Here is a 22276-nt window from a genome sequence, read left to right on the forward strand (position 1 = left end):
CTATCCATCTATCTATCTCATATCTATCTATCTATCTATCTATCTATCTATCTATCTATCTATCTATCTATCTATCTATCTATCTATCTATCTATCTATCTATCTAGGGGAGAATTAATTTATTATAAATAGTAAAGACAATGATTGCATGATAATAGAAGAACAGATATCTGGCTCCTGTGGCAGAGTAGACTAATCTGTCAATCGTGATTTATATAAAGGGAATTTAAAATTAAGTTAAAATTGTCCTACGAAACTGTATAATTAACAACACATGTAAAATTATAAATGTAGAATTGTCTGTGAAACTTAAAAACATCATTACGGCGAAGAGATACTTGCACATGATCCTGGCACCCTCTTCATATTCCACAAAATATTGGCACATCATCCTTATACCTCCTCAGTTCACATATATTCACATTCCCATACATTCATTATAAGGGATCTCCAGGAGTTTAACATATGTGAAAAAATCTCATCCTCTGACCACAAGGAAGGATAATTGTGCATTTGAAGCTCCCTGTGGGTGCGGCTGCATGGAGAGTTCTGCTCTGGAGCAACAGGTTGTTATGCCTCGGTCCTATGCGGAGAGATCACAGCACACAGACATCCGCACTATAGAACTTTATTTTCACAGACACCAATACGCTATATTTTATATAGATGGTGTCAGTGATCTCCCAAAACAGCAGCATAAGACACGCACATACTGCAGCAGGGAGAGAAGAGGCGTACAGAATAAAGCCATCTACAGCCGGGCTTCTCTACGAGAGAGTCCACATGTAGTCCGTGAGTCTCTTTCCCTGTGTAGTCAGTACCTCCATACAATGCTGGGTTAATGCCACCATGCCAGGCTCAGCTGATGTCACCGATGATCAATTAATACTGCCGGACTTGCCAGCGATCCGTTGATGCTTGCATACATTTATTAATTTACACTGCCATACAGTGCCCAAATAATGCCCCCAAATACTTACACCAGTTCACACGTGCACACATAGATACAAACACATACTTTGAGGGGCATATTAGTGGACTAAAACAAGTACACTGCATTTATATAAATCATGTGCATCTGTGCGGCGGGAGACCAAGTTGGGATTCTTCTCCCCGGTTCGGCGATTCGGTAGTACCGGAGTGAAGCTGCTGAATCTCACCCCTGCTCATGTCCCTGTCTGTCACTGTGTGTCTTCCCACTGTCACAACCCTTCTGCTCCTATTGAGTGCAGTGAGAGCTGGACAGCTTGTACATATACAGAGAGAGAAGCAGAGCTCACACTGCGCAGGAATAGTTCTCTCAGACCAAGCAGTGCAAGGAATCGTAGTTCTAAGATGTCATTGAGGAGGAAGGTCCTGGTGGGGCATTACCAAGATTTTCCTTATTACAATGTCTGTTAAAATCAGTGGGCCTGTTGGTAAAGTTTTTAAAATACAGGTTTAGAGAACAAATTTTTCTCTAATCAAACACAATACTTTTTTTTTATATATACGTCCTGATTTTTTATTTTCGTTCTAAGCACTGGGTGAAAAATATCGGAGAATTCATCAGAGCAGGGAGAAATATTTACATTTATGGCCAAATTAAAATTATTAGTAGTAGACTTGCCTTCCATATTGTGCACAAAACACTGCCACACAGTGACTGATTTGAGGTACTGCACCCTTAGGGAAGTTTGCATAGACCCATCAGATTTTTCTGTGACATACAGTATGACCTGAAGATGTACACACTGGGGTATGTGAAGCATCTTTCAATCTCCTCTACAGTTTTTATTAAATGTTACTTTAGGCTACAATTGTTCTTTGGAAAGTGGGTAAATTGCTTGAATTTATAGTTGTCAAAACACAACCCGAAGGTAAAATATCTTCTAATATCGATCTGCGTAAACTGTCATTGTTATCCTGCAGAGGAATATGTGAGGCCAAGTTTACTGGGTGACAACTTTGGTCGGAGCAGTAATGGTGGCCATATTGGTTGTTACCCAGATGTCCCAGAAAGACTGGATAGAATTTATAGGCAATTGACATATATTTAATAGTTATTCTTTTGATTCTTTAAGGGTTATAAGTGTAAATAATTTTCCGAAGTTTACATAACTCATGATGTGGAAACATTTACTTACATCAGTACATTCCTGCAGTCCATTTTTTACTCAATTTCTAATGGGATTCAGTTTTGTTAAAAACTCAGCCACAGGCGCCATAGTTTTTCAGCACAATCAATAACCGATGTCCCATCTTTCGTTTCTAACATGGAAGTCAACGAGTTAATAGAGGGGGACTCCCTTCTATTAACCAAAACAGAAAGAGCAGCTACGAAAAGCTCCTCTCACCCTGGAGGACTCAGCACGTCTGTGTATTACATGGACAGTCTATTGAATTGTGTAATGCCTAATTTCTCCTGTGGTGGCGCTGCAGGGAAATAAAATGTTACCAGGTTCCTTCACAGATTGCAGCTGATCACTGGGCGTCTCATCAGCAGGACTTCCTTTGATCACCATCAGGAGACTCTGCTTATACAAAAGGGGCTGTTAAAAGCGTATAAGTCCTTTCGAATAAACAAATAGGATGACGGAATGGTTCAGTGACAGTAAATGTGATATTTTTACATCTGTTGCAACTGTTATATGGCAGTTTCATGATTGTGTGCCTGTCTGTTGCTTGCACAAATTATGGTCCTGGGAAACGAGCCTTATTACAAGTGCCTGACAAACACCCGATGACCGCTCTATCTCGTGACATCATTACACTCATACATTTGGGGGGGGGGGAATATATCCCCCTGAACTCCTCCGGTGCTAATAAATAAGATCTTCCATACACCCATTCCAAAGATGAGGCTGCCCCAGCTCTTTATAAAGTGTCAAACTGATGTTTTCTTCTCTTGGTGCCATCCCCCAACTAATAAAACTACAAAATCCTGTTAGCTGTAGATGCAGCAGACTGGCATTGCATGCTGTAATCCGGAGATTACAACGATTATTTTGGAGTGTTATCTTGAGATTATCCTCAGCGTTTGTTGCCATATCAAGTTCTGATTGAAGTACTCTGAATATGCAATACAGACCTAGCACGCTATAACTGCAAACTCACTATGACGGGGGGTCAGCAGTCGTCTTCTACCCGGAACATGCATGTCCGATAATCTCTTGGATTTTATAAACAGGCAATAAAGACATTCTAGACAACCTTAAACCAATACATTAAGAGTTGACTAAGACATGGTAGCTAAAGGGGCTTTTACACTGGGCGATTATAGGGCAGACGAGCGTTCATATAACGCTCGTTGCCGATAATTGCCGTATGTAAACAGAGCAGCGATCAGCAGATGAACGAGCAAACGCTCCTTAATCTGCGGGTCGTATAGTTTAAAAAAAGTAATATATTATCGTAGTCGGCAGCAGATCTTGGTGTGTAAACAGGGAGTCGCGCTGCCGACATGATGATAATGTATGGGAACGAGTGAACGACCGCTCATCCCCATCCATAGCTCCTTGTGAAAGGAGCAAACGAGCGCCGATCAACGATGTCTCATTGATCAGCGCTCGCTGCACCGGCCAAAATTGACCGGTGTAATAGGGCATTAATAGTTCCTAAACCACCCCCCCATGCGCACACAAAGGATGGGCCTGTCATTACAGTAAATTCCACTGGTCAATCAGTTGAGTATCCCAAACCAAGTGATATCAGTGCACTGGAACCTTAACCGAGGGAGGTCTCAGTCCGCCCCTGCAGTACATGGGCCACTATACTGACTGTAATATAGTAGAATGTATGGCTAGCCCAGCAGAGGGTACACAGATTAAGGCCTCATGCACACGACCGTAGCCATGGGCACGGCCGTGATTTTCGGGTCGGCCGGCTGTGGACTGTCAGCCACGAGCCGCCCGCAAATCGCGGGACATGCACATGGCCGCGGCCATTATTTTCAATGAGCCCGGACCGCAGAACACGGCCATAATAAGACAGGTCCGTTCTTTCTGCGGTGCGGGCTCCTGGGCCATGCACGGACCGTAAAAACTACGGTCGTGTGCATGGCCCCATAGAAATGAAAGGGGCCGCAATTCTCCAGTGGATTTTCGGGGGAATTGTGGCCGCAAAAGAACGTTCGTGTGCATGGGGCCTTAGTCAGGCAACAGAATTCAGTGTAAATACTGTAGAGATCCCCTTTAAGTAGATTCATTCCTTTTTGCTATCACTTGGCCTTCCTTGTGTTTTGTGTGGCACTTTATGTGGTATCTGAAAACCCCTAAAAGATCTGTATAATATTAGATTTATGAATCGCCAGATGTAACTTTTTATTTTTAATGACAATTTTTTATGTAGGGCACAGAACCCTATACATATAAAAATGAAAATATGACCTGGTGTATTACACTGCTCAATTTCCGGGAGTGAGCTATTGTGCAAACATAAGTTATCATTTCCCAGTTTGTCAGTGATAAGTTCTTGAAAAGAGCAGAACACGCGATCACTCACATGATCCTCAGTAATGGCATCCTTATCTTAGTATTTCCCAGAACCGCCACTACAGATATCACAGACCACATTTACAGGACTGGCACGCACTGGTTTTGCGATTCTTCTGTAAAAATAGAAATACAATCTGTTTTGCTTGGAGTCCAACACTACTGGGGTCTACGGCTCTTATCTGTGTCAGTGGTGGAGCAAGACTCTGTCTCCCTCTTCCTGCAGCGGCAAGTATTACACATCTACTGATATGTTCAGTTTCATTATCAATAACCTTGACTTACTTTAATATAATGCACTCGCTTTACTGGAACTACAGCAAATCTACTTCTCTAATTACTGGAATTACAATGTAACGAAAGACTTCCTTATTTTCCATATTCCTGGTGAGGAACCTGCGGTCCTGATCACAGTTCATACAAATTCTAATCCTAATTTTCATAAGAAAATTGAGGTACTTGAATAATAAAATGATATCCATGTGATAACATTGTGTCCTGTGCTCTGAAACGGCAAAGAAATCAAGATCCTTCTCAAATATCTCTTGTTCGAGCCTGTACACATGGGCCAATACTAATTTACAAAAATGGAATGTGGACCAGACAACCAACCGCTGATATTACAGTTGATAACTGTAATAATAAACTGATCATTTTCGGTCAGTTGGAAACCTGTAAATATGTCTTAAGACCATGTTCACACAGAGGATTTTTTATGTAAAAAAAATCCAATGTGGATTTGATCGAGATTCCACATTAGAAATCTGAGGCTGACCCTTGGCTTTCTGCCACGGTTTTGCAGTAAAAACTGCTGCAGTTCTGCATGCAGAATAGCCCCATGCAATCTGTGTGTGGCACGGAAACTGCGTCAAAATATGACATGTCCCTTCTCTTTTTTAGCGTAAGGGTTTTCAGTTTCGCGTGCTGAAAATTCTGCCCCTTGTGAACAGGGCGGATTCCTGTTGAAAACAATTGACGGTATTTTACAAGCGGATTTCATGTTTTTCGGACAACTCCGTTACCAGAAAATCCATCTAGTGTAAAACAATAAATACTAGGCAGGGAGGGTGAGGAGGGGGATGCAGCTGCAGTTTCTCACTCAGTGTTTTAGTGGAAAAGCCTAAAAGGCAGATAGGAGATGGAGCAGCAGGATAGGGACATCTGATTGGCTTAGAGCATACAGCACAGCTCTGACATCACACCAAGAAGAGTCCGCCCACTCTGCAAACGTGAAAGTAGAAAATGTTACTTTACAGAAACCGGCACCAAAACAACCCAAAATCTGCAGGTTCCACTACATCCAATACAGATGGACTGGAATTTATTTTTTTAACAATACTGTAGGTGCTCTTTAAAGGGGCTCTCTAGTTTAGAAAATCCACCTTCATACACCCCATTGGGGAATGCTCAGTTAATAGAGGGGGGTCCCATGTTCAGGATCCTCATCTCTTGGTCAGAGTGGAGAGCGGTTCCATAGAGCGTCTCTCTCTCTCTCTCTGGAGGTCCTGTCCTGTATTAAACAGTCAATACATTGATATGAATGGACACTGTGTAATGTTTAACTTATCCTGTGGTGGCGCTGCAGGGAAATTGAACACTTTACTGTCAGGTTTCCCCACAGATCACAGCTGATCGCTGGGGATTCCAGCACGGGGACACTTTGTGATCAGCTTATTATCAAAGGACCCATCTAACAAGAAGGGATTGTCCAAAGCGGTAAATCTCGAACATTAGTAGAATGTAGAAAGTTTAGTTAATACCCCGGCACATGCGCCACTTTGGCAAACTCAGCCATAGATAGAATTTTTGGTGCTTCCCATTTATTCTTATCTGTAACTTTTCTATGAGAATCAAGTAACAAATAGAACTTCTGCCAGGCTGAACAGTTGTGTTGGATTGTTCTCTGGAGACAAAGAGGTCAGTGTGAGGCAAAGGATGTATATGACGTCATCAGATCACACGTTTTGCATGTTTGTGACTATCACGGGCACAGTCCATCAGGTCAGCAGGAAAGACCAGTCAAGCTCAGATAACGGCCGGGACATCATATGGCTAAATTTATTGCTTTCAGCTAAGCGGTTTTGACGTCAGGGAAAAAAGTATTTATGGTCAATTTTTTGTTATCTTTCCCTTATAATAGGTGCCCCCCCCCCCCCTTTAAACTTGTTTCCGGATTTTAATTATAGTATAATGAAAAGTTCAGCTGCTTTATTTCTGTTGCTTATATATAGCGCTAACAATTTCTGCAGCGCTGTACAGAGGTTGCCGTCACTCACTGTCCACAGTAAGGGGATGTTCATACGACCTATTTTCAGCCGTTTTTCGGGCCAAACATCTGCCCATTGATTTCAATGGGATCAACGGCGTTCCGTTCCCACGAGGCATTTTTTACGCGGCCGTTTTTAAAAACGGCCACATAAAAAACGCCTCTTAAAAAGAAGTGCATGTCACTTCCTGAGACGTTTTTGGAGCCGTTTTTCATTGATTCAATAGAAAAACCACTCCAAAAATGGGCGTAAAAAACCCTAGTTGCTTAAAAAACGGCTGAAAATCAGGGGCCGTTTTCCCTTGAAAGCAGCTCCCTATTTACAGCCGTTTTTTGTTAAGCGTGTAAACATACCCTAAGGCTCACAATCCAAATTCCTTAGTTGTATGTTTTTGGAGAAAACCCACACAAACATGGGGAGAAAATACAAACTTCATGCAGATTTCAACCTAGGACTCCAGCACTTTCAATTTCTCACCATTTTTAACATCTCTGTTTGCTGACAGTAAGCCAAAACATTGTTACCTACGTCCAGAGGTTTAAAACTGGTAGTTTTTGGCTTTGGACAACCTTCACATCTGCGTTGTGGCTTCCATTTATAACGGAAGCCACAACTCTGGCAGATTCATGACATGACCGACACTAGCGGTGCCCAATGGACCCCACTGACTTATGGTATAATGGTGTCCATTGGGTTCTCTTGATTTGCCCCTTGGAGCGGATGCCCTTAACAACCAATCAAAGCAGGTCCGAAAGTGAAAGTAGTGATCAGATTGGTTACTACGGTTGACACCTTCAGTTCTTGGCTGCACTAGTTTTAGCAACCAATCAGAGCTCAGCTTTCATTTCTTAACCCCTTAAGGATGCAGCAATTAGGTTTTTCATCTCTGCATTCCCGAAAGCCATAACTATTTATTTTCCGTCTATGTAGTTGTATAAGGGCTTGTTTTTTGTAGGATTAGTTGTATTTTTCAATTGCACCATTTTGGGCTACAAATAATGTATTTAACAACTTTTATTAAAACAATTTGGGTGTAATTACAAAAAAACTCAATTCCGTCATTCCACCGATGGGCTACAGAGGCATCTAAGAGGTTACATGGGTTTACCACGGCATCTAGGGGTTAAATGGTTGAAATTATGAGTTCTCTCTGATCCCGACTGTTAGAGCGGGGTGTCGGAGGTATATTACAGGACGGGCACAGCTCATGTTCCCCCACCATCACTGCGCTTTAATAGTATGGTGGTTCTCGGGAACGACACTCTTACATCCACGTGCTATTAAGCTGGGCAGGAAGGGGTTAAACTGCTCTGGAATAATGAAATGGGCAACAAGGCCAGTTTCTCTGTTAGACGGTCTTGATAAATGAGGCCGATAAACGACACCGTAGACACCTATCGGACATACAGAAGAGCAGACTTTGGTTTCTTAGGCCTTACTGTCGTCTGTTGGGGAATTGGCAGCAGTTTAACATAAAGCAGCTTTTCTCACGTGATCAGCGCTGAACGTATTTCACGAATTCATCGTGAGTAATTTCATTTCACACAGGAATAAACTAGCGTTGATAAATTAATTACACACATTAGAGTCTCAGGAGCTGCGGCGCCTCTTGTATTATTCTTGGTCTGCCGTCGAGCATTACGCCAGTTAATTTACAACCACAGCCAGTCCTGGAACCCTGTCCTCCACCATTTTATTATCGGTACCCCCACGTCTTCTAAAACCTATTACTAACATCAAAGAACAAAGTCCTGGATGTGTTTTGCCATCACCATTTCTCTTCTTTTAAAGGGGTACTCCACTTTAGACAATCTCATTTTGCTGGAAGAGTCCCCAAACATAAGATGATCACAGAGTGCCCTGCTGCTAGGACCTGAAGTGATCACCTGTAATCTGTGCAGCCGTGTTGAATTTCCCTGCAGCACCACCACAGGAGAAATTAGGTATTACAGTTAATGGGTTGTCTGTGTAATACAGGTAATAGGGTATTTAAACAATCCCATTTTGTTGGAAGGGTCCCCAATGATAAACTGATCCCAGGGTGTCCTGCTGCTTGGACCCGCAGCGATCATCTGTAATCTGTGGCGATCCCAGCTAAGTGTTGAGTTGCCCTGCAGCGCCACCACAGTAGAAATTAGGCATTACAGTTAATGGGTTTTCCGTGTAATGCAGGGACGTGCCAAGTCCTCTAAAAAAAAAAAAAAAAGACAAACCCTGCAACCATTCTCTGCTTTAGCTAATTGATGGTGGTCCTATATGGGGGACCCCCTTTATAAACCCAGTGCGCCCCAATAGGGTATTTGAAGAGGAGTTTTCTAAACCAGACATCTCCTATAGGTAATTTCAAATTCCATTCAGTCGTTTCTTTGTCATCATTCAGGAGCCTGGGAAAGCTGGGTAAAAACCAATATTGCTGCCGTTATAGCTTCCATATTGGTTGTCCCCAAACATTCCCCCGCTCTTATATTACTGCATACGTAGGCTAACGTACTTACTTAGGACATTAGGAAAGCTGGGTGGCAATCGCCACGAAATCGATCACAACAAAGGTTTGGTTTACATGATGGGAGTAGTACATTTCATTATTAACCTTTACAACAAAGCTCCACATGTAAATAACATTTTAGTGCTTAAATCCCTAAAAATTAGAGGATCTTTACAAATACTTTTGCTTTACTCATATTGCACTGATTTTGAGCTGCAATGTCTTATACTCCATTCACATCCGGAGCTGCTTAAAATGGTGTCAGGTTTCTGTTCGCTCTGTAGCATCTTTCAGCAGCCCCAGTGCTGTGTTGCTGTATTGTAGCAGCTGTAGTGTTTACACACATTAGACCAGTAGTGTAATGTAGGTGAAAAACATGCTCCACAATGCACCAGAATACAGCAGTATCTCATCTAAAATGCCAGGGGTGTGGCTGTCAGCATAGTGTTGACAGATTTTAAGTAGAAGCCGACAGAATTCTGAATGCAGCTCTGGGTGTGACTAAAATATAAGACCTGATATAAGAACGTACTTAACTATGTATATAGATTTGTTAAAACCATTTTGTCCAAATCGAGCCGTGTCTAAGGACCCTTAGTGTCCTGATATCTAGACTAAGGATCACACTGTCCTGTTTCCATCAGTCCACGTGTCGCGCACAAGTTCCTATACACACGAGTGTGTGGCTGCTGCGCCCTTTACTCCATTATATTCAGTGCTGTTTTCGCTAATGTGTACATACAAATAACATTCACTTACATCATCGTCTCCACAGCTGAAAGGTCGCTCCACCGTGTCTGTGAATGACTCTCATTTGACATTTGATCACAATCACGGCTCGGATCTTGTGTTTATGTCCTAACCTTCTCGTCAGACAATACAGAGGGGCCGGGTGCTGACACTGTGACACCTGCTTGTATAGTGGGTAGAACAATGTAACACGCACCGTGTGTCTATACAGGATACAATGTTGCCATTTGTTATCTGAGTTGAGACTATGTATAGATGAATAGTAGCGGCCTGCAGGGCCTCATTACCCACAAGGCACCTGAAGCCAATGGCCAGGACTCTGTAGATATGGGGGGGGGGGGACACTGTGCAGCGCCTATGCACTTTTTGCACTGTCACAGCTCTTTATTTTCTGGATTATTGGAAGAACTGAGCTACAGATAGTCTGGAAAATACATATTTTGCTGCACAAGTATCATGTGAACTGGTTCTATTCTGCCTAAGGCCAGGGGTGGACACTGACAATGGCCCTGATCGTCCGGGCTGGGACTAGTGACGTCAGTCCATTTCTGCCTAAAAGGAACCTGTCACCAGCATTTCACGTATTGAACTCTACTCACCCGTCGCTGGCCGCTGCTGTCAAAAAATCATTGGCATTATCCCCTCTCCTAAACTCCTCCGACCGTAAATAACGATCTGCAAACATTTTGCCCCTTTTATGATAATAATCCGTCCGTTTAGTTCGCAGAAAACTGAATACCGACATCTCGTCTGAGAGCGCGCATGAGCCCGTCATGTACGGTCCGACACCCTTCTCTTCTTCGTCCGGGCCTCAAATCTAGTTACTGCGCCTGCGCGGCTATGGTGTCCCGTTGTGCGCACGCACCAGAACATCGATGTGCAAGCGCATGGTTTCGTGCATGCTGGGGGGAGGCGAGGAGCTGTCAATCAAAAGTAAGGAGGCGGGGTTAACTCGGAAAGGCTTGAGGAAGGAAGATATGACTCTTATGCTCACTATCATACGATGCGGCAACACTAAAAAAACGGAATACTAAAGGCACAGAGCCGACTTAGAAGACAATTATAGGTTACATAAAAATGATTTTTCACCCCCTTCTAGCAGGTATTGCTGGTTAAATAGGTGAAATGCTGGGGACAGGTTCCCTTTAACACTTTCATCAGACTTTTGATATATCATGGAGATATAGCTAAAGTTTGGATCGGTGGGGTCAGGGCGCTGAGACCCCCACTGTTGCTGAAACAATGGTGCAGAAGCGCTCAGGTGAGTACTTTGCTCCTTCAGCTGTGATCAGCGCTCATCATCAGGCTGGAGACGGCCCTCATAGATTGTCTTTGTAAGCCGTCTCCAGTCTGACAGAGAGCGCTGATCACAGCTGAAGGAGCACAGCGCTCACCTGAATGCTTCTGCACCATTGTTTCAGCAATGATGGGGGTCTCAGCGCCTGGAACCCACCAATCCAAACTTTGGATATGTCTCTATTATATGTCAAAAGTCTGATGAAAGTGCAGTTACCCTAAGAATAAACCATTACAGAGTATGTTCTCACTGGCAGGACGCATTGCAGATTTTCTGAAGCACAAACTCAAAAAAACGCAGGTCAATCAGTCACAGAAATCCGCAGTGTGTCGATCCTTGTGATCAAGTAGAGCAAACGGCCCAGATTCTGGTCTTGCACGGGGCCCCCTGCTGTCTATGTCTGTTTCTGCTGGGCATAATTTGTGAAGGGGGGGGGGGGGGTATCCGCCAAAGTAATACTGTTCTAATACTAACCAGGTAATACAGCATGACGCACCTATATAATACCGCCATACAGTGCCAAATGGAGTGATGGCGGAGGCCCTGGGGTAATTGCTTCTTTTGCTCATGCTATAGTCCAGTTCTATACAGTGACTATAATCTGTCCTAATTCTATCCAGTCGTCCATACACGGAGGATCAGTGAAGAACATATTAACCACTTCATGACTACAAGGGTTTGAACCATTTATGACCTTTGACTGTTCCCATTTACAGATGATATATATGAGAATTGTTGATGTAAATAAATGAATTTACCATAACCAGTCCCTGGAATTATATAGTCATGACTTTTCTACTTCCCTTTTTCTTGGATACAAAGGACCCTTTAACTGTGTGACCTTAGTCTCTTAGTTCATTAGTTCCACAAAATTCTCTGGCTATTGAGTTTCTAATTTGTATCACGGCGCGGAGCCATAAATGTCTGTGTATAATATTAAAGGGTAACTAAACTTTTTTAAAACTTTTGACATGTCATAAGTTTTGATTGGTGGGGGTCCGAGCACTGAGACCCCCACAGATCGCTAAAACGAAGAGGCAGAAGCGCTCGGAGGAACGCTGTGCCGCTTAGTTTCTTATCGGCTTTCTTCGAAAAGCCGATGTAACGGTGTACAGACTCATAGCCTTTCTATTGAGCCCCTGCACTGCGGACTCGTCGTTTCAACAGAAATTTGACAATAAGCGATGAAGAAGGTCGTGGACTTAGGGTCAGTTCATGCAGAAACAAATTTCCCAAATCCTCCCCCCCCCCCCCCCTCTAAACTTTAATGGAAGGCAGAGGCTTTTTTTTACCTGGCAGGTTTTGGCCGCTTGCGGAAAAAAACAACGCCATGCTCTTTCTTTTCATTGAAAATACTGAGGTTGTTAAGCAGTACTAACCCTAGCAACCAAATTGGCAGTCAGGACTGTTCAGCTCAAAGCTGGATTAACACTGTGTGGATAACAGAAGAACAGCAGGTCGGCAACAGAGTATACCAGGACTTACCACATACCAGGACTTACCACATCTCGGGCTGCTTTATGATAAAATCTTAAAACATTATAAATGTTTCTCTTTGATTGTGGAAATTAAGATCAATGGAAACCTGCAAGGGACATTTCACCTGGGTGTCACCGGTAGATCAAAGGCAAAAAAGTGCAAAACTACAATACAACTTTTTGTATTTTTTTGAAAGTGACGTTGTGGTTTTTAAGTGTATGTTAAACTCGTTAGGTAGGAGGGCTCTTTAATATCTCGTCTATATAAATATTGTAGTGATACGTAGAAAAGGCCAGAGGTTACTACTGTCTCTCCTACAGGCGGGCGTCCAAGTGTAGTCTCTTCTCCAGCAGCTGCCTACGATCTGGTCCTTATTCTATCACTTTCAGAATAAAACTCCTTCTAATGACCAATGAATAAAAAACAGATTCTGACGGACAAGGACCATATATTCTGAAGACCGTCCGGTCGTCCCCATTCACTCATGATTCATTTAAAGGGATTTTCCACATTTGGAATGAACTTTTCACACTGTGACCCCTCATGTCCTAGGTTGACGTTGAGCTGTGCTGTTTATATAAGCAGAGTTCCTGCAGGGAAATCCTAGCAGTCTGTCCATAGTAAACCAAGAGCGCTCCGCTCTGCTCACAGCGCGCTGGAGAATGGGAGCAGCAGCGTTTTAAAGCTACGGCGCAAAGTCAAATCGTGCAGCTTTCTTCAGTTTAGATTTCACTGCAGTCGCAGGGTTTCCTTTAGAGATTGGTGATTAGGGACAGTCTCATGTAACCTGCGCGTTTGTTCCTTATGTCCTGTTCACATCACGTTAAATGGCTTATGTTTGACGTATACATCAGCACCTTACAAAAAAAGTGGGTGAGGCTTATCCACGCCCTGAAAAATGTACTATTGTTTACGCCAGAAATATTGCGCAAATATACGCCATTTCATAGCTGACGTGGATTTCCCTTTCTGGTGCACGGACGACCAGAGATACTCCTTATTAACAGGCGTGAGTCTCTCAATAAATTAGGCGCACCTTCCTTTTCTGAAACGCCCGTCTTAATAAATTCCCCTCCATGTCTAACCGGATTTGGAGCACTGGATACAAAAACGATGGGGGGGTATTGATTAAGACTGGCGTTTCATAAGAAAGCACTGGCGTAAAATGTGCCAAATTTTTTAAGCGCCACACACCCCTTTATAAATTAGACACCTCTCTTGCCGTTCGTGTGCCAGAATGTCGTCTATGGAACTATGAGCTGGTGTAGATTTGTGATATAATTTACACCAATTTCAAATGATAGTAAATCTGTCCGGTTGCAGATCGCACCGCCCTTTCCTTCTAGCCCCGCCCACTTACCGATAACGTGCCATGAGCGACGTCAATGCCGCAATTTATTACACTAATTGTGACTTATCTACGCCCGAAAACTGGTGTAAAACGCGTAATAAATTCCCTCCCATAGTTCCGACCAAGTTTTTGTAGTTTTGCAACAACTCGTAACCCACAGATTAGTGGCTGCTGCAGACGGCTGGATTCACACATCGCGTATTTGTTGAAGATTCTCGGGCCAAAGCCAGAAGTGGTTTTAAAACTAATGGGAAATATAAAGGAAGAACGTCTAATTCTCCTTCCTCGTGGATCAACTTTTGGCTTTGGTTAAAAAAAACTGCAGAAAAATCTGCACCAAATACGCAATGTGTGAATCCAGCCTTATACGTTTCTTTTGTTTAGGGTCCTCTCCTGGTTTTGGCAAAAAGGGCCTGGTGAAATCTGCAGGGTGGAGGGCTTTGTAATGGCTCAGCTTGTTGGCAGAAAACGTTGCCTGTGTTTAGAAGCCCCCTCTCTCCTAGAATTCACCATCCGCTAATAACCTATATAATGATTACGTATAATGAACTAGTGATGGGCAATGTAGTTTATGTTAGTAAACAAAGGACATGTTTATAAAAAGGGCCAAGCAAAAATGAGCTTCTGAGCAGGTCGGAACAGGAACGCCGGGTGTCGCCTGTATTTTGATGGACCTGCTCGAGATTGGGATATTTATACAAAGCAGAGATTGATAAAGTAAGGAGCATACGTGACATATACCTACAATAACTCATCGTAAACCGCATGTCTTATGTTATTGTTGGGCAGGCAGAAGTCTTCCTCTTGGCTGTAAAAATGTCTTTCCCAGAACAGATACAGAAATAATTTCTAGGAAGACTCAGTCTGTAGATTCTCTTGGCACCTGGTACCTGTTAAAGAATAACTCCAACTGTGGCTAAAGTCAACCCTCAGTCTCCCACTCCTAGTTATGTCAAAGTCACAGGTGTCCAAGAAGCTGAGATATGAGGAGCTGTATGCAGGGTCCTCACACTGTAGAGCTGCTTTAGCTACTTCTGTACCGGTTTGTGACATGGAAGGGACAATGTGGTCATAAATCATTTTCTGTATCTGAATAACAAAACAACAGCTCCGCAGGGTCAAAGAAAGTCTATTTTTGACTATCTGATATGTTCAAGTGACGAAAATAACTGGTGACCACATTGCTCCCGTCAGACTTCACCAAACAGCTCCCAATATCTCAGCTCCCTGGAGATGAATCCTGGAGGTAACAGCTGAATTTTCTTTAGTGAAGTTAGGCTTTACTGCAGGGTTGTAGAAGAGAAACGGCTGAGCACATGGATCGGTGCGGGGTATCAGGTGATCCTGCCGAAACGAAGGCCCCCTGAAATTTAGTCTTGAGTAATCGGGTAAACAGATGGACATTCCAACTAACTAAACTCTTAGCAGACCATTCAACAGCTATGAGGCTCCCATTGCCTTGACAATCCATCCTAAAGCCCAAAAATTATACAAGCGCTCCCGAGTAAGCAGCCATGTCCTCTGCAGAAACATGCCGGGGGACAGTTGTCCCGGATCGATCATGAGTAAGGTAATAGAAGCACGGCGACTTGACCTGATTTAGGGAGGAAGCCGAGAGCGTATTACAAATAACCTCAATGGCAGTCAACATCCTCCTTTACATGGTGGATGGATATTGTTTTCTATTGGTATGAGCTGTTTCTTAGTTTTTTTTTATTATTGCGGTGTATAAAAGTTCTAAATGCCTCTTCTTCCAAAATGCAAGCTTACACCCCCATTCTGAAGCACGAGAGTTTATTGGTTCTTCTACCTTTCCACCTCTTATCGAATAGAATGGTGACATGTCTCTCAAGCTGTTCCCCTCTCTTCCCCTTGTTGGGTAATTGACCTGTGCAGAGGTTCACACCACCCACGGTGAAGCTAGACCCAATGTGGACCCCATAGCGGTTCCTCACCCCGCATAATAATGTTTCTATAGACTTGACGTGTGGCCTCGTCTGCAATATAAGAGAGAATTACAATACTGGATAAAATTTCTGGATTGCTATTACTCATCTCTGAAAGTTTTGACTCATTTTTACAAGATCTGTTTGCCCTGCAGCCCCATGTAATGACGACATTCTGTATTAAGGGTGAACATGCTTCCTCTTATACTTGCTTCAGGCAGTTTTGGAGGGTAGATTGACCTCTTTTGCCCTGATACTCCCTCTACAACAATGATTATGAGGCTAAAAGGTGATTTCCCCCCCAAAAAAATAATTCTTCTGATGTCCTGCTAGGCGAGATGCGTCGTCCTTTTGTGTTGTGTAATTCAATATTCTCTTTTGGCGTTGTCGTTTTGGATTAACTGAATTTTGTTATTTAGATCATTCCTTTGTATTAGGGTATGCGGAGGTAAAAGGGGGTTCCCTAGTCAAGCATGGCTCCATTTATTTGTGGCATCTTTTAGTCTCAATGGTTGTTTATAGAGTAGTTTTCTTGGTGATGACGACAGCAGAACCGCCACTACCATCATGATCACCACCTGTTTGCTCTTCTGGAAAGGCCTCGTTCACATCTGCAGTCCAAATGCCCTCTTTTGCCCCGTGGCACACAGTTGGTCATTTACGTGGTCAATATGTAGGACCACTCAGCTTGTCTTCTATTATCATACATATAGATGTATACAGGGATTGAGATATCAGGACGTCACTGCGATTGTAGGAAGGTTTGAAGAGTTTGTTTTCTTAGCCGAGTATAATATTTATGGTGTAATAAAACCTCTTAAACGCCATTGTTTCTTGTATCCTCCATTCCCCAAATCACTCGCTGCTTATTTTATAACTAAACCAGGAGACGTTTTTAGGGGAATGTGCATTTTGTGACTTTTTTTTTCTGCACGTTTTTGGTTTAATGTAAATATAGCTTATAGGGAATCTCCACCTTTTACCGTCGTGTTGTTTTTGGATCAAACATTCTTTGTTAATTAATTTCTTAAATATTATAGCGATCAGAGCTCCTAAATCTGTTGTGTAGCTAAATTAAAAAGTTCTGGTTACCTGCAGTCACCACTAGGGGGAGCTTACTGCATACTGTTATACATTGAAATAAAAAAAATCTCAGAATTCAATAAGCTCCTAAGCTCCCCCTAGTGGTAAAGTACAGTCTCTTACTCCTACATTGAGGTTAGAAGATCAGTACCGATTTTTGGAGAAAAAACATTGGAAAAATAAAGATAAATTTGCCTAACCCAAAAGTTTTTTGTTTTTTTTAAATCTAAATAGCCCGATCTGTGCTTATTAACTTCATAATATTATAATACCGAGCTCTAAATCCCTTGCATAGATACAGTGAGATGCTAAAATTCTGGTTGCCTGAAGCCGCCACTAGAGGGAGCTTAATAACGATGGATGTGTACAGCTCCCATTGAAATTAATACTAAATCTGTATGCAGTTCTATCAGTCTTCAGCTGCATGTCTACACCTACTACTAATGAGCCGTGCCTCTGTATCAGATGGACATGAACAAGATGGGTTTTCAGTCAGGAGAAAGTCTCCATTTACTGACAGTCAGCGGAGATCTTGAAAATGATAAAGTATATCAGAAAGTTGCCGAACTTTTCATTGTACAATGACACTTTATATACTACTGGAAAATCCCTTTAAGTCCAGTATGTATACAAATTTGTACTAGTTCAACCTATTATAATACTTTTTTTGTTGATCCAGAAGAAGATGATCATAATAATAATAATAATAATAATAATCCTTCTATTATGTAGTTGTCAGTTTTCCTTCTTATAAGAAATATTTAGAATTCCGATCATTTATGGTAAATCCCTGTAGAGTTGTTATTCTTCCTTCCTTCCCGTGAGCGGTGTTATTACAGTAAAGCATTGTCTACGGGCCCGGACTCGCTGCCGCTGCTCTGGACTGTGACTGGCTGAGCAGGTCTGCTCTATAGTTCACACTGACACTATGTCTACATTGCCGAGGCCAGGTAGTCAGGTTACAGACTGATGCCAAAAATCACCCAGAAGACCTTGCTTCTAGAATTGATCAGCCAGCATTGACGTCAGGCTGTCGGGAAGCACAATGCGGATGGCTCCGTTGTTGTCACTGGTTAAATGACTTATATCCTGTTGTGAAAAAGTGTGAAATCATTTGCCTACATGTGTCAATCATGAAGGAGAGGCGATCACCCAGCATGTAGGTGCTACGTGTGAGCGGCATGTGCGAGCGGCGTGTCGCTACAAGTCCACATAAAACCGCCAGCTGTGGCTTTTATAGAGCAGACTTGGAAAATATTTTCCGTCTGTTTATAAAAAAAAAAATCTGTAAAAAATATTTATACCAGCAAGTTGAAATCGAAAAAAAAAAATTCTATCCCCTGTGTTCGTTATCCGAGATAGTTCAGAACGGGTTTTTCCGGTTCTATTTAATACTTTGTGATATGATTTAGATTTTAATACCTCAATGAATTAGACGTCCTTGTTTACATTTAGAAGCTAAAAATCCTGTCTTGATCATGTCCTGCTCACGCAGCTCCAGTTTGTTACAATGTATCGGCCAAGGCAATCCTCAACTAGTTTGATAATGAATATATTCGATAAATCTTTGTGGCTGCCGTTAGCCTAATAGTCACTTAATGTCATGGACATACTAAAAATATTAAGTCTATAGAGTCCCTCTACATTGTGTGGGGCGTCTTCTCCTTTTGCTCTTCCTGTAAATCATTGGTCTCCCAGCTGTGGTTCTACCGGTTTTTCAAAATAACAACTACCTGCATACTTTGACAGTCCTAGCCACCACTAGAGGGAGCTGAAGAGCATACTGCATACTGTTTTTACATAGAACTCAATGATAACACAGTATTCAGTTAGCTCCCCCTGGTGGTGGATGCTGGTAGCCAGAATTTTACTATTTAACACTATTTCTAAGAGGGAAGTTCCGAATCAGCAAAGTAGAGCTCCGACGCCTATAAAGGTACATTGAGAAATTAATTACAGACGGTGCGAGCTGTGAGGGCATGCTGGAAGTTAGAAGTTTTGCAACCACTGCAGAGCCACATGTCGGAAATCACTGCTGTAATCCATTTATGCTCGTACAGGGAAATGACCAATAATGTCACAGAATTTTATCAGTGTGCTGAGTGCAAATTATCGCAATCCGTTATTTTATCTCACACTATGGAAATTAAAATGAAAGAGGAAGCACTGTACAATCTGATGAAAATCGCTATGTAACGTTATGAAGTTTGATCAAATTTAGACTGAAATTTCTGGCAAATGTTTTTTAAATGACTAATATTACCATGTAACCTACAATATGTCCGTGATCTCCGACCTGTGGCTCTTCAGCTGTTGCAAAACTACAACTCCCAGCATGTCTTACACTATGTAGACCTTTTGAACATCTTTGTTTTTTATTGACTTTAATTAAATGTTTGTTCGTTTATTTTCTTTTTAAGATCCAGCTTCTATGTAGTCCGTATATATAGTATCTTGAACTTAGATGTGATCGTTATTAGCTGGATCTTGTGTGTCAGTTACACCGGAGAGGCTTTTAGTCGAACTGTCAGTCCAGCTGACCTGACGGAAACAGCTTTGACAGCAAGATACTATGTATGCAGGATACATAGAAGTTGTATCGTAAAAAGTTTAATTTTCTTTTTATTAAGGACAATTGTAAAGTTGCTTAAAATCACCTAAAACATTTTTATTTTTTTTATTAAATGATTTTAGAAAAAAAAAAATGATGCTCAAGGATGCACATAATCTTTAATAGTTAGTCTGCCATCATTTCAATGAATGAGACCTTGTGACTTCTTCCAGCTCTGAACCCCACAACGTTTGGAGATGGAAATAGGGACTGGTGTGCAATGGCATTCTGTTGTGTGATATAAGGGCACTGTGGCGCCCACAAAATTTGCCAATGTGCGCTACACGTGTCAAGTCAAACTTTTTGTGTTTTTTAGCGCCAGTAGAGGAGCATAACAAACACCCATGGTTTCCCCATAACAGACTGCCAAAGTTACCTTATAACAGACATCCACAGTGTCCCCATAACAGACACTAATAATGACCTCATAAGACACCCATAGTTCCCCCATAACAAACTGCCCAAATTTCCCCATAACAGACATCCACAGTGCCCTATAACAGACGTCGACAGTGCCCCCATAACAGACATCCACAGTATCCCCAGAACAGACATCCACAGTACCCCCAGAACAGACATCCACAGTACCCCCAGAACAGACATCCACAGTACCCTCAGAACAGACATCCACAGTACCCCCAGAACAGACATCCACAGTACCCCCAGAACAGACATCCACAGTACCCCCAGAACAGATATCCACAGTGCCCCCACAACAGACATCCACAGTGCCCCCACAACAGACATCCACAGTGCCCCCACAACAGACATCCACAGTGCCCCCACAACAGACATCCACAGTGCCCCCACAACAGACATCCACAGTGCCCCCACAACAGACATCCACAGTGCCCCCACAACAGACATCCACAGTGCCCCCACAACAGACATCCACTGTTTCCCCATTTCAGACACTCATAATGCCCTCATAAAAGGTACCCATAGTTCCCCATAAAACTGCCCAAATTACACCATAAGTCATCCACAGTGCCCCCATAATAGACAGCCACAAAGTTCCCATACCAATTCCAGACATAGTTCTCCCTGAAAAGAAAGCCACCATCCGACTAGAAAAATCATAGCGGAGCCTCAAGTAAGATGTGATTAATGAACGACCTCAATTACCAAGAGCGTGTGTGTGTTCTGTGTGTGTGTTCGTTCTGTGCGTGATCTGTGTGCGTGCTCTGTGCGTGCGTGCTCTGTGCGTGCGTTCTCTGTGTGTGTTCATGCCGAGGCTCTAGTCATAAGAAACATACAGATGGTTCATTTTTGCCACTTATTATATAATAAATTGGGTTTACTAGAAGCAGTAACTCCCATATCCCCCCCCCCATCCCATAGCCACAGATTAGACCGTTTGACTCGTAGACGTTCCTATTCTGTGGCATTGGCAGGGATGACTTTTTATGCTGTTACGGTTTCAAGGTCAAGTGGCAGATATAAAGCACTGAGCGGCTGCTTGTGGCCCTGGGCAAATCTGCTCCTCTGAGCTCTGATGTCAGTCTTTATTATCACAACTTTTTCCCTCTGTATTTTTAATAAAAACACAATTCTGATCTTTTTTTTCCCTGAACCACTCTTATTAATTGGCTGTGTCTGGTATTGCAGGATTCAAGTAAATAGGGCTGCGCTGCAATACCAAACTCAGCCTATAGGCAGACGTGGCGCTATGTCACATCGAGCTTGAGGAGACTGGGCCATGGGAGAAAATCTGTACCAGGCCCACTGTAATGTACCATTGATAGTATTGCTGTACTCTCACATGGCAGAGGGGTCTTTGCCCCCCCCCCCTATGTACGGGATCGGGGCTGTGCGATATAACAGTGAAAACAAAGTGACTATATGTGATGCTCCCCCTCCTGTTATTGAGATCATCAGTCCCGTCCAGGACTGTGTAGCAGAAGCTGGATGTAAGCCGATTCCTTTTATTCTGTTTATGAAACAGTAATAACGACTTCCGAGCACTGCCCCCCCCCTGTCACAATAATTGGTGTAATCCACGTTACTCATAAATAGCTGTAAGACATAGCTTCCTTGTGAGTCGTCTTCTGAAAAAGCAAAAACAATCTAGAAACTTTTTCCCCCCCTAAAAAGATGCACATTTTTGAAAGATTTGTTGTTCTAAAACTTCCTCAACAATTAAACGGTAATATTTTTGAAATTCTGAATTTAAATACACATTCGTAAGGATTTTATATATGAAATGTTACTACAGTTTACAGTGAGTGCAAAAGCTTCTGACCTTAAAGGGGGAGTGCAGTTTAGAAAACCCATTTTCATACACCCTGTTGGGGCTCATTCACACGAGCGTGAACTACGTCCGTGTGCTGCGCATGGGAATCACGCACAGCACACCGACCCATTGATTTCAAAGGGGCTGTTCACACATGCAGGAGTTTTCACGCAGCGAGAGTCCATTGCGTGAAACTCACTGCATGTCCTACATTGGTCCGTTTTCACGCTTGAAGTCAATGGGTGCGTGAAAACCACGCGCCGCACACGGATGCACATCTGTGTGCTGTGCGTGATTTGCGC

General features: G+C 42.7%; 1 protein-coding gene across 5 annotated transcripts in view; it reads left to right on the forward strand.

Moving 5' to 3' along the window:
* The window catches only part of PDE4B (phosphodiesterase 4B), a 315672-nt gene that overhangs the window by 229627 nt on the left and 63769 nt on the right, over positions 1–22276 (forward strand). The window lies entirely within an intron of this gene.

Source organism: Rhinoderma darwinii, chromosome 7 (assembly GCF_050947455.1).
Source record: "Rhinoderma darwinii isolate aRhiDar2 chromosome 7, aRhiDar2.hap1, whole genome shotgun sequence".
Lineage (NCBI taxonomy): Eukaryota > Metazoa > Chordata > Amphibia > Anura > Rhinodermatidae > Rhinoderma > Rhinoderma darwinii.